This window comes from Hyperoodon ampullatus (genome assembly GCF_949752795.1).
Source record: "Hyperoodon ampullatus genome assembly, chromosome: 6".
Classification (NCBI taxonomy): Eukaryota; Metazoa; Chordata; class Mammalia; order Artiodactyla; family Ziphiidae; genus Hyperoodon; species Hyperoodon ampullatus.
The window spans coordinates 1,915,888-1,928,957 of NC_136919.1; positions in this window are offsets into that span (position 1 = coordinate 1,915,888).

Below are 13,070 nucleotides of genomic sequence, written 5' to 3' on the forward strand. Positions count from 1 at the left end.
TTCCTGGCAGATGTTTAAGGGGGTCCATTGGTTAGAAAAGATCAGTGCGCAGGTCAGATCCCCCTTCTCAGACACCCGTGCACTAGCCACTCATTTTGGTCAAAGAAATCCTGTCCCTCTGACTCCCCTGGACGGCCAGCGTCCTGCAGACACAATTCCACGTTGCTTCTTCCAGGTTGGAGGGAGGGGACCGTGGTAGCTAGGTGTCTCCCGGGTGGCTGGCAGCCCGCCTGGCTCTTGCTCCTGTGACGTTTCCTTCCCCGTGTGGGCCCACCGCACCCGCCTGCAGGGGGACACCTGTGACGAGCCAGCCCGCGGCCCTGCGGTTGGATGCCCTTCACCATGGTTCCTGGAGGACCTTTTCTTCCTGTGCGCCTCACGCGGGTCTCAGGCGGCCCCGGGCGGTGTGGGAAAGATGCCCAAGGGGAGGCCTCTGCAGCCGGGGCCTGCATGCAGTCCAGGGAGCCTGGGGTTGGAGGCTTCTGTCCTGGTTGTGGGGTGGGGTACTGCCCACAGGTGGCAGGGGCAGGCGGGAGTCTGGGGGTGTGGTGATGGTGGGGGGACCGGGCTTTGCAGCCCTTAGGACTCACACTCCCTTTATAACAGATACCCTTGAATGCCTCCTTTACTGTCTGTGGTGAAATTCCCAGAGACTATAACCTAATTACATGCCTAGTTTAAAAAGTCACTTTAATGCCATGACAGGAACATGAGATTCTCAGGTACAGCCATTGTAGAAGGAGAAGATGAAATTGTCCACTCTTGGTGGTTAAACACATTCAGACCAAGACAGACGTGGAATTCTGACTCAAATACTGGGGAAGATTGCCATTGGTGACTGACTCAGGAGGGGCCTCGGGTGTTGATAAAGTCACAAACACGGCAAAGTACATTTTTCCCATGATTTACGCAGCAGTGGCATTCCTAGAAAATTCCTAGAATTAAGAGTGTGTGTGACTGACGAAATGGTCACATGCTGAGGTGTGGGGAGGTCATTTTGGCTCATACGTGATTTGGCTTGAGCTTTGTGCTAACAGCCTGTCTTATGGCCTCAAACAGGTGCATCTGCTTTAACTATGGAAGAAAAGGATACATTTGACAATCAAAATGGAGTCACTGTGGTTCGGGCTTCGAGGATGGAGCTGGGGGCTGTTGTGGATGTGATTTCAGACAGTTCCTGCTTCACTGAGAACTTGAATTTTCTTTTCCTTTTCTAAAAAATATTTATTTGGCTGCGTTGGGTCTTAGTTGCGGCACGTGGGATCTTCATTGTGGTGCGCAGGCTCAGTAGTTGCGGCACGTGGGCTTCTCTCTAGTTGTGGCGCACGCACAGGCTCTAGAGTGCGTGGGCTCAGTAGTTGCGGCTTGCAGGCTTAGTTGCCCTGCGGCATGTGGGATCTTGGTTCCCCAATCAGGGATGCTACCCGAGTCTCCTGCATTGGAAGGAGGATTCTTAACCACTGGACCACCAAGGAAGTCCCGAGAACTTGAATTTTCTTTCTTTTTTTTTTTTAATATGTATGTATTTATTCATTTCTTTGGTTGCACCAGGTCTTAGTTGCGGCAGGCAGGCTCCTTAGTTGCGGCATGCGAACTCTTAGTTGCGGTATGCGTGTGGGATCTAGTTCCCTGACCAGGGATCGAACCTGGGCCCCCTGCATTGGGAGCGTGGAGTCTTAACCACTGTGCCACCAGGGAAGTCCCGAGAACTTGAATTTCCTGACCTGTATGAGACTCAAGGTCATCACCAGCTGTCCTCAAAGCTGTTTGCTAGTCGCCACCCCCTGCACCCTCACGGTCTCAAGGTCTCCCCTGGTAACTGTGCGTTCTGAAGCCCAGCCGACCCAAGCACCCTTCCTTCTTGCCCGCTCCACTCCTAACTCTTGACGAACAACTGATGCGATTTTGCGGGTTTCCCCTTTACAGGCCTCCCCCCTCTTCTAGTCTGGAGGACACAATTCACATGCTTCTTGAATCTGTCTCCCGGGCTATGGTCCTCAGTTCGACTTGAGTAAAACTCCTTTCCATTCCTGTTACAGATTGTTTATTGATTATTTCCTTCCACACAAACAATGCTGAGTTTGAAGCAGAATTAGTTTCTAGGCCCGGATGACGTCATGTGAGGCCTCAGCTGCGTGGTGCCCGGTGGCCCAAGGAAAGCCACGCAGGTCAAGGAAGCTGCTCAGGGTTTGGGACCCGAGGGCAGGGCCAGGTGTGTGGAGGATCCAGTGTTAGAAGAAACAGGAACGGACGAGGGTGGTGGGTTCACCTTCAACGTCCTGCACGCCTAACGCACCTCCCGAAGGGTCCCTTCCGTCCACCCCCGCGCCGCACGGCCTTGCCAGGCGGAGGTGGCTGTGACTGCTCTGTGGGGACGTCAGGTGGCTGCTCTAGTTTTCCAGGTCATGAAGCTTGACAGTTACTAGTGACACGCTTCCCTGAAGGTTCCTTAGAGCATCAGTCTCACATCAACCCGATGGGAGGGCTTTTACGGCCGCGTGGTCGACGTGGGGACCCAGTGTCGTTCCCAATCCAAACACTGGGTGCTTGGTGTTAGGAGCGGGGAGAAGGCAAGGCGGCTCTCGGAGAACCTCCGCAGCAGTCAGCCTGCAGACGCCGTCCTGGGCAGCGCTGCTCACAGCGCCCCCACCCGGCCTGAGGCCACCTGCCGCTCCAGGACCTGGGACCAGGGCACGGGGCCTGCCGCCCGCCCCCTCTCGGGCTCTGGGTGGGCCGAGGACTTTCTCTGTAGAGGGTTGAGTCAGGGAACCGTCCGGGCTCCGGATGGGTGAGTCCTTGGTGAGCGTTCCTGCGGGGACTGCTCCCCGTGCCCAGGCCCCGGCCGGCGCTGTCTGCTGCCGTCCCTGTGACCTGGATGCCTCGAGCTTGTTGAGCGGCTGAACGCTCCCACCCCGCTTTGGTGACGTGGGAAGCTCAGCGCACTTGCTGGCCCTTCCTTGGAGAGAATGAGTTTGCCGCTCCCAGTGGGCTCTTCCTCCGTAGGCCTGCGTTCTGCCGCGCCCCTCCTGGCCACGCCCATCAAGGCCTCGCCCCTTGCGGACCACACCCCAGGCCACGCCCCTCCACCCTCGCCAGGCTTTCTCCCAGCCAGGCCTGTCCTCACGAGGCAGGTCCGGTTTTCACCTGCATGGTTTGAACGGGGCTGGGGAGTCGTGGGAGGAGCTGCTGCGGGGAATAAATGGCTCCTGCTCTGCAAGGACTGTTCAGAGCCCTGTCGGTCCCCTGACTCAACCCTCCACAGAGAAAGTACTCCTCCAACCCGGAGCCCGAGAGGGGGTGGGCGGCAGGCCCCGTGCCACAGTTCTGCTCCTGCACCCGCCCCGCAGGGGCCCTCGGAGCCTGTCCTGTGGCATGTGGAGAGGTGGCCCGGCCTCTGCAGCAGGGCTCGTGGCCACAGAAGCCTGAGGGCAGAAGGGGCCCGGCTCACTCTCAGCAAGTGGGTGGGAAGTGTCCACCAGGGCTGGCCTCTCTTGTGTCCCCATTCTAGGACCAGCGGGCCCTGGTGGCACTCAGGAAACGTTTGATGGGACGTCTGGCCAGGCAGCACGTGGAGGCCGTGCGTAGACTGGGGGAGCCCTGGAGTTGGCCTGTTGCCGGGTTGCAGTCCAACCCGGTGGGTGTGGAGGCCGGTGGGCCTCAGGCCCCAGCTGTGGGCTCTGCTCCTGGACCCTGCGCCCTGCGCTGCCCTGTGCTGGGTGCTCAGTCTCCCCTCCACACCCGGCGGCCCCCTGACAAGCTGCGCACGCGTCAGTGTGTCTTAACGGGCAGGGCCTGGGCTGGGGGAAGGACCCGTAGCTTTGTGGCCCCGGCAGCAGGTGTCTGGGAGGTTGCAGGTTTGAAAGAAACCGTGTTTGCAAGCAGGACCCCCGTAGGTGATCCTGAGTGGTCCAGGCCTCCTCACTATTCAGAGGGTGGCTACCAGGCTGTGGGGTGACCCGGGTGCCCCACCCATCCCAGGCTTTCCTGGGATCAGGGGCTGAGTTCGGTGTGGCGGCCGCTTGCACCTGGGGGGAGGTAGGATGGCGCTGGTGCTCAGCGCACCCACCGATGGCTCTCCCTCTGAGAACTGGAATCCAGCATCTTCCTGCTTCACCCAGGGACCGTGGGCAGCACAACCCAGGCCCCGTCCCCTGGCCGCATCCCGTCTCTCGCCATGTGTAGGCAAGCAGGTGCGCCCGGTTTGAACCATACGCCCCAGGGCCGCAGGCGAGGGCAGGCGGGGAGGCGTTTGGCCCAGCTGTTGTACTGGGACCGCAACTCTACCAGCTGGGTGACGTGGTGTCACCTCTATGACCTCTGCTTCCTCACCCTCACTGCAGAGTGACTGCCCTGTCACACTGGCGAGTCCAGCCTGGGGCCGGTCTCAGAATCAAGAACAGCCTGCTGGGCAGGAGACTGTGTGCTCAGCCCCACTCGCTGCTGGCTGCTGCACCCCAGCCCGGCACCTCCTTCCCGATGACGACACTTGACAAAACCGACCTGTCCAGAGCATGGCTCTATTTCACCAGAAGTTTCTTTCTCCCTAGTCTGGCCGAAGTGAGCTCCGAAGTGGACTCGCCCAGGCCATGTGCACATATGTGTGTGTGTGCGGTCCAGGGGGAGCATCAGGGCTGAGTGCCAGGCATGTTCCCAACCTCCGGGCTCCCCCACGGCCCCCCCACTCCCCGGTGATCCAGGGCCTCTGAGCAGCTCTGGACCCTAGGTGTGGGCGGTGCCAGCCCTGCTGAGGTCACACGTGCAACCAGGGGCCCTGGGCCGGGGATTTGGTGTCTCTGGGAAGGAAGCTGGGGGCTGAGACGGGGCAGGCCAAGTGGGCAGAGCCCCTGGAGAGTGGACAGGAAGCTGGGCATCGGATGCCCCCTGGACAGGCCAGGACAGAGCTGCTTTTCTCCGCTTGGTCTCCTTCCAGAGAAGAGCCCTGTGGGGTCTCTGTTTCAGGGTCTCAGAAAGCCCATGAGGCACTTCAGGGCAGGTCCCACTCCCTGGGCTGCCTCGGGGACGCTGGAGCCAGCAAGGTCAGGCTGGACCAGGAAGAGTGGGGGTCCCGGCCAGCTCTGGCCCCCGGTTCTGAGGCCTGGAGTTAGCCCCTCCTCCCTTCAAACTGTGACTCCAACCCTCCGGATCCTGGGGGACCCATGGCCACAGATTTGTGGGACCCCCTCCTGTGGAGTAGGGTCTCTGACACCCACCTGAGGCTCATGTGTGAGCTGTGGGGTCAGCAAGGTGACCGCCGGCCCCCCAGGCTGGTCACGGGGGCCACCCTCTTGCCAGGACTTGCTATTGTCCTGAGGGCCACGGAAGGAGCCCCACTGCCCCGCGGAAGCCGGGCCGTGAGAATGCCCAGGCCACGTGCAGGGACCATGCGGGGCACTTATGGGACGGCCAGAGTCCCCCACCATGCTGGGCGTGATTCCGGCCCCAGCATCTGCACCCCAGCTGCTCTTCCCGCCAGGACCCCGGCTCTGGAGCAGGGCCGGCCTGTCCTGACCCCTGGCGGCCAGCACGCTGAGAGGCTGAGAGAGCTGCACCCGGTGGCTGTTTGCGGGGCAGCCACTGCAGCCCAGCGTGCACTCGCCGGCCTTTAGGACGGAACTTTGGGCCTGGACTTGAGGCTGGCCTGCCATCGGCTGCCCCGGGAGCCCGGGACGGGGACTGGGGACCTGGAGATGCCTGCACTGCTGGCTGTGCCCCAGGGGCAGGGCTGGGGTGAGTGTGGGCCCCACCGGCTTCCCTCCCACCCTCACCCACCTGGACCCACAAGGCTGCCCAAAGAGAGGGGCCTGCGGTCCTTGCTCGTGAGAGCCCGTCCCGCCTCCTGTGAAGAAGAGAAGGAGGTGCTCTCCCTTCCGCCCCCAGCTCTGAGCCTTCTGAGCTGCTCCAGGCAGCACTCACACCCCGCATTGTGACACCACTGCATCTCGTTCTCCAAGTGGCAGCTCTTGCACCGAGGTTCCTCAGATTGGTCCAAGGATGGAAACGGCAGCTTTCAGAGAAAGCCGGGGCCCCGCGTTGTCGCTGGGGCTCCCCATGGGAGGGGCTGATTCTGCAAGCACCCCACCCCCACCCCCGCGCCTGCACCATGCCCCAGGGCAGCCCTCCTGCCCTGGGGATGGGCCCAGAGGCCTAGCCAGCAGACACAGGGTGGCGTGGGTGCTCAGCCCCTGTTTACAGCCCAGGGAGGGGCAGCAGGTCTGGGCAGGGCCTGAGGGCTCCAGGGCAGGCGCAGTGAGACTGGGGACTGGGCAGGTTGGAGGGCGGAGCAGAGATGCCTCAACACGTGAAATCTTAGGCTGGGACTTCTCTGAAATCTTTAGCTTCTTCCAAAGAGCACAAAAACCTGTTAGAGGCAGTTACTTGGTGATGGGGGCAAGGGTTCTGTCCCTCACCCCCAAGGGTGGCCCTCGATCGTGTGGCCTACCTGTTCCCCACAGCAGGCACTGACCCCACAGTGCCCACTTGGGCTGGCGTCCTGCCCACGTGTCTCTGCGTAGACCCAGCCCCTCAGGGATGCTCAGCCGAACCAAACCTGGGGCCCCCAGCTCTTGGCCCCATTCCGATGCCCAGTGATCCTATCTCGAGGCCCTCGATCACACCTGTAAAGACGCTTTTTCCAAATGAGGTCACGAGCACGTGTTCTGGGTAGACATGAATGGCTGGGTCACGCAGCAACTTCTCTACAGGGGACCCCTGTAACCACAGGGACAGGAGCTTCCCTCCACCCTCTTGCTGCGGGGTGAGGCTGGGGGCTGTGTCCTCCTACCCTGGGCTGTTGAAAGCCAGGCTGGGCTTTCTCCCCCGAGGTGGGCCTTCCAGCCAAGAAGGTGGCGGGCAGGACGTGCCTGCAGAGGCCACGGGGGCGGCTGTTCTCGGCAGCATCCTCGTCCTGGAGAGTGCCCCCCTTCAGCCCCGAGACCCCAGGAAAGGGCCCTGGCACCCCAGCCCCGACCAGCAGCGCTGCCTGTCGTTGCTGACGGCAGATGCCCTCTCTCTGGGGTCCAGGCACCCCACTCGCTCTATCTCTTCTCCTCCTGCACATCTTGCCGCCCCCGAGTACAGGTGTAGGTGCCCAGCCAGCCTTCAGGAGAACAGCCCCCGGGGGGTGCCTGACACACGGTCAACTCGCATGTTTGACGCGAAACCCTTACCTCCTCCCGGAGGTACTCACGGGCTCATTGTGGCTCCCGGTGCCCCTGTGAGAGCCCCTCCCCACCTCCAGGCAGGGCCCCCACCCCCCAGCTGCATCCTGTCACGCGGGCGGGCACAGCGAGGTGCAGGCTGCACGCCCAGAATCCGAGAGTCGGCTGCTCTCAGCGTGATTATTTCAAGATGTGTCTACAGGGCCTCCGCGCCGAGAGTTCACGCCCGTGGTCGCGGGCTGGGATCGGCTCATCCTCTCCCCGCGCACCTGGTGGGGGCAGCGCTGGAAGCCCAGCAGCTCCTGAACCCCTACCTGTGGCTTCTGGGGGTTGTCAGGGATGCGGCGGCCTCTGGAGGTGACCCAAGGGGCAGCCTCTCTGCCGGCACTGTGTCTGGGGAGTGGGGGCCCTGTTCTGGGCGGCGATGTCCGGTGCCCGGGGTGCTGTGCTGACCCTGCCTGGCTGCAGGGAACGCCTCGAGTGTGACCCACTGGCCACCTTTGGGGCAGGGGAAACCGTGGTCCCGCAGCTCCCAAGGCCCACGGTTTCTCCGGACGGGCTGCAGGCGAATGGACCTTGGATGCCAGATGGAAGAAGCCAGGCACCAGAAACAAAGGGCCGCACAGCCTGTGAGTCCACTTACACGAAACGCCCAGAACAGGCAGATCCACAGCTGGAAAGTGGGTCAGTGGTTTTCGGGGGCTGGGGAGGAGGTGGGGGTGACCGCTGAGTGATAAATGTGTCCAATCTCTGACGACCTAATGCGGTTATTTAAAAAGCTCACCTCAGAGCAAAAACACACCTGCCAAATATTTTTAGAACCTTATTATTAGAAGAAATGGTGACGTGTTGAAATTACCTTCTTGTGATGAGGTGGCCAAGCTTTGGCCTCCCTCTCTAAAGAGCCTGGTGCTTCCCACTCGGCCATCCTGGAGTCAAGGAGAAGGTACAGCCACAGGGACACAGGCTGGACCAGGGTCCCCTGGGGCTCTGTCCCGACGGAGGCCGGCGGCATCCTCACTGCCCACCCCCGTCCACGCCCGCAGGCATCCTACAGGGCTCGGGGGGGGGGGCCCCCAGGGGCTCCAGGGCCGGACAGACAGGTGAACCGGCGCTTCCATCCGGGCTGCGCTGCTGAGCGGGACGTGAGCCCAGGGCATGATAGAGCTGGGGGGAGAGGACGCTGAGGGGAAGAGCCTCTGCAGGAACTGGGTTGCTGGGGTCCGTGGATGACGGAGGGAGGGAGGGAGGGAGGGGCTGGGGAACAGGGGTGTCCGGCAGCCTGCAGGCCCTTTCACCTGGAGCTGGAAGGAGAGAGGGAGGACCACCAGCCTCACCAGCGCAAGGAGGGGCGGGGCCCCGTGGGGGAGCAAGTGTGTCCACTCGGAGGGGGCTGGACGGATCAGCGCCCACCTACAGGGACCCTGTGTGGGCAGCCGGCTGTCTGTGGGCAAAGGGCCCAGGCCTGCCTCTGCCCTGCCGTCTCTGGCCAGCCTGCCTGGCTCTCCTCCCGCCCTCCTGCCCCGCCCACCCTGGCATCTATAAGCTCCCACTCTTGACCCACCTGCGGGGGTGGGCCTGGGACCCAAGCGAGCCTTAAAAAGGAAGGAAATCCCAACACAGGCTGCAACGTGGGTGGACCTTGAGGACATTGTGCTGAGTGAAGTTGGCCAGTCACAGAAGGACAAATCCTGGAGGATCCACTTACATGAGGTCCCTAGAGGAGTCAGATCCACAGAGACAGAAAGTAGATGCTGGGGTTCAGGGGCTGGGGGAGGGGAAGGGGAGCGAGTGTCCAGTGGGGACAGAGTGTCGGTTTGGGAAGAAGAGAAAGTCCTGGAGACGGATGTGGGGATGGTGGCACAGCAGTGTGAATGTGCTTGACGCCCCTGAGCCGTGCACTTAAACGTGGTTACGATGGTGAATTTTATGTGATAAGGGGGTGCTGCTGTCTGTACCCCGAAACCTCTCGAGGGAGGGGCGGAGGGAATCGGTGCCCTGTCCTCTTGGTGATGCTTGGCAGAGAGAAGGAGCAGTGGCTGGGGAAGGGGACTCACGGGGTCGGGTGCCCCCAGGAAAGCCTCAGTCACACGGGGGACACCTGGGTGGGGGGAGGCCCACCTGCTGCCGGCCTGTTCTTCTTTCTGTGTCTGGCGCCCAGGACCCGGCACCCACAGCTGAGGCCCCGTCCTCACTCCCTCAGGCGAGGCTGTCTGCCGAGTGGCCTGCTCTGTGCTGCGTCCAGTCACCTGCCAGCTCCGTTTGGAGGTCCCAGGCTCGCCCCAGGGCAGGGGAAGGGCCCCTGAAGTGCACCTCTCTCCCAGGTGTCTGAAGGATGCCGACAGTAACAGTGACACTGCCCTCCTCTCTTTGTCTCGGGGGGTGTGCGATGGCCTCAGACACTCCAGGCTTCTTCCTGGGGCAGCCAGGCTGGGAGGAGCCACCGCTCCAAAACCCCGGCCCCCTCAGTGCCCCCTGGACAGGGCAAGGCCCCTGCTCTGGCAGGTGTCTCCTCGCACGGCACAGAGAGGGGACCACTGCCCTGCAGACGTCCCTGGAGGGAACCCGTGTCTCTGGTTGGTGGAGGGCCCACCGGGAGCTGCCCCGGCGAGGAGGTGTGTGCTGCCCGCGCTGGGCAGAAGCCAGGCAGCCCCCAGCCGAGGCTGCGCCCCAGACTTTCTGCCCTTTGCCCGGACCAGGAACTTGGGGCTGCTGTTGGCGCCCTGCTCAGAGCCAGGTCTGCTTCCCGTGGCCTCCTCGATGCCACCTGCCGTCCTCCCCCAGTGGCAGCAAGAGAGGGGTCTTGGGGCCCGGTGGCTGTCAGACTGTCCCCTAGAGTGGCCCTCCTGCTTACCCTGTCAGGGACTGAGGGGCTAGTTTAGGTCCCACGTGGCCCCTAAGAAGAGGTGAGCATCCGCTCCGGTCAACAGGTACCGTCCCCGTGCGCCTGGGGAACCGTCCGTCTCAGGAGCATCGTGCCTCCAAAGTTCAGACGGTCCCACAGGACACGTGGCGGGCAGTTTTGCCCAAGTCTCTTGGGATCAAGAGGGCACCTGAGTGTGACACCCCCCCTTCGGGGGTCGTAGGGAGAGGGCGTGGTCAGAGGTGAGCGTTGCAGGAAGTGCTGGCCCTGACTGTGGGCCTCAGGACCGGGGACCCCAGCGTTGGGCTTGGGGTGACAGAGACTTGATCCCCTCCGAGGCGTCCCTGCTGCCCCTTCCCGTCCCGCCACGAGGGCTGGGACCCAGGGCCGGTGTGGAGGCTCCGTGGCCCACGATCTGACCAGTGAGGAAGCAGCGTCCACTGGCATCGTGGCCCGGTTGCCAGCAGCCTGGCGCTGGTGCGGGACGGGAAGGTCTCTGCAGCGTGAGGACGGGGCAGGCTGTGGGCAGCCCGTGGTGGTCTCAGAGGAGCTCGGGGCACCGTTTGGAGACTGGGCTGTGTCCTGGGCTCACCTGTCCCCAGGAGCCAGAGGCGGACAAGGAGAGAGCAGAGAGCAGGGTCAGGTGGACGGGCTCATCCCGGGAGGTGTCCTGGAGGCAAGGGAGCGGATGGCTTCTCCCGCGGGAGGAGGGGGGCAACACGTTGCCGTGGTTTTTGGTCCTTCACAGCCCGGCCCTCCTGACAGACTCTCCCTGCCTCTCTCGCAAGGGGACAATTTAATTTTAATTAATTAATTTAATTAATTAAAATTTAAATTGAATTAGCACTTCTCCCTGGGGGAGTGGTGATGAAGGAAGGGTTAGGAGGCTGGGCGTCTCAGCCCGAGTGCTGGGGCATGTGGTGGGTGGGTGACCGGGTCCGGGTTAGGACCGGTTGGCCCCTTTGCACCCTTTTGGAGCCGCATGTGTCACTGGAGTGTCCCCAGGATTCTCCCAGTGCTTGGTTAGCTGGGGAATCCTCGGGTCCGGCAACCACAGGGATGGGAGCCGCGTCGCCGGGCCTCCCCACCCCGGGTCTGCGCCTACTCTGCTGCTGCCGTCGGGGGTCCCCCTGCATGCTGGTTTGTGCCCAGCTGCCCACTAGCCAAGGTGAGCAGGCCGTCCTGCCAGGCCTGCCCAGAGGTTCTCACAAGCGCTAGATGGAAGGTCCGGAAGTAAAGCACTGGGGCAGGTGGTCTGTGGGGACCTTGGCCGTCGGCTGGGGAGAGAGGAATTCATGGAAGGGTGTCCAGGCAGGGAACAGCATGCTCCAGGCCAGCAGAAGGGAGGACAGGACTGAGTCCCTGGGGTTGGGGAGTGGGGAGTGGATACAGCTGGCTTGGCAGGGCCAGGCCTCAGGGGTCCTCCAGCCTGGGGGGGTTCTCTTGGGAGTGGTGGAGCCCCTGAAGGCTTGGCAAGGGCTGGGGGCTGGTCTTGAAGCTGGGGCTGCATAGCTGGGCCCCAGTTTTGCCTTGTTCTTCTAGTTAATAGATTTTTTTTTTTTTGCGGTACGCGGGCCTCTCACTGTTGTGGCCTCTCCCGTTGCGGAGCACAGGCTCCGGATGCGCAGGCTCAGCCGCCATGGCTCACGGGCCCAGCCGCTCCGCGGCATGTGGGATCTTCCCAGACCGGGGCACGAACCCGCGTCCCGTGCATCGGCAGGCGGACTCTCAACCACTGCGCCACCAGGGAAGCCCTAGATTTTATTTTTTTGAGTAGTTTCAGGTTCACAGAACGTTGAGGACAAAGTACAGAGAGTCCTCCACTCAACCAGTTTTCCCTCTTACTAACATCTGGCCGCCATAGTGCAGTGCACGTGTTACAGTTGAACCCCCGTGACACACGATTATCAACTAAAGCCCACAGATTACGTTAGGGTTCACTCTCAGCGGTGCACGTTCTATGGGTTTGGACACGTGTAATGACGTGTACCCACCATTATAACATCATACAGAATACTTTCACTGCTCTGAACATCCCCTGTGCTCCACCTGTTCACCCCTCCCTCCCTCCCTGCCCCTGGCAACCAATGAATTTTTTTACGGTCTCTGTAGTTCAGCCTTTTCCAGAATGTCATGGAGTTGGAATCACACGGAGTGTAGCCTCTTCAGATTGGCTTCTTTTACTTAGTAACATGCATTTAAGGTTCCGCATGTCTTTTCATGGCTTGAGAGCTCATTTCTTTTCAGTGCTGAATACTATTCCACTGTCTGGATGGACCACTGTTTACCCATTCACCTACTGAAGGGCATCTTGGTTGCTTCCAAGTCTTGTCCATCATGAATAAAACTGCCGTGAACATCCGTGTGCGCGTTTTGTGTGGACAGACGTCTTCAGCCCCTCCGGGAAAAGAGCCCGGAACATGACTACTGGATCTGTCCCATTTTCATTAACCGGGGTGGGGATGGCGGGGGGTAGGGGGGGTTTTTGGCCGTTGATGGAGAGGGAGGGGCAGGCCGCCTCCAAGCTACCCTGCCCTCCGCCTCCTGGTCTGGGAGCTCCGGGGGGCCTCTGCCCCCCCAGGCTCTGGCCCCCTTCCCAGCTGATGCCCGGTCTCCTCTCCCTGGAGCGCTGCTGGGGCCACATCCAGGCTCGGGACCCTGTCCTCACTGTATCCGTGTGATGCGGGGTGTGTGTCAGTCCTCATGGGATCTCCTGAGATCCAGGGGAACCCAATCTCGTAGGGAGCACCCCGTTCTCTCCTCCCGACCTCTCCTGCCACCTCTAGCCCCCGGCCGCCCAGGAAGCCCTGAACGCTGTCCACACACACACCCAGCACCAGCCGCGGAGCCCTCTGGTCCAGGCAGGAGGTGTTGGGGGGCTCAGGTCTCTCTGTCAGAGGGGCCCTGTGCAGGTGGTGTCTCTCACAGGGGCCAACAGGGGGTTCCCCCTGGGAGGCCCCTCTGTGTCCAGCTGAGGATGTCCCAGATGCATCCTGCCTGCACCAGCCGGACTTCCTTGCACCTGTCACCACACCTTGGGATCGGAGTGG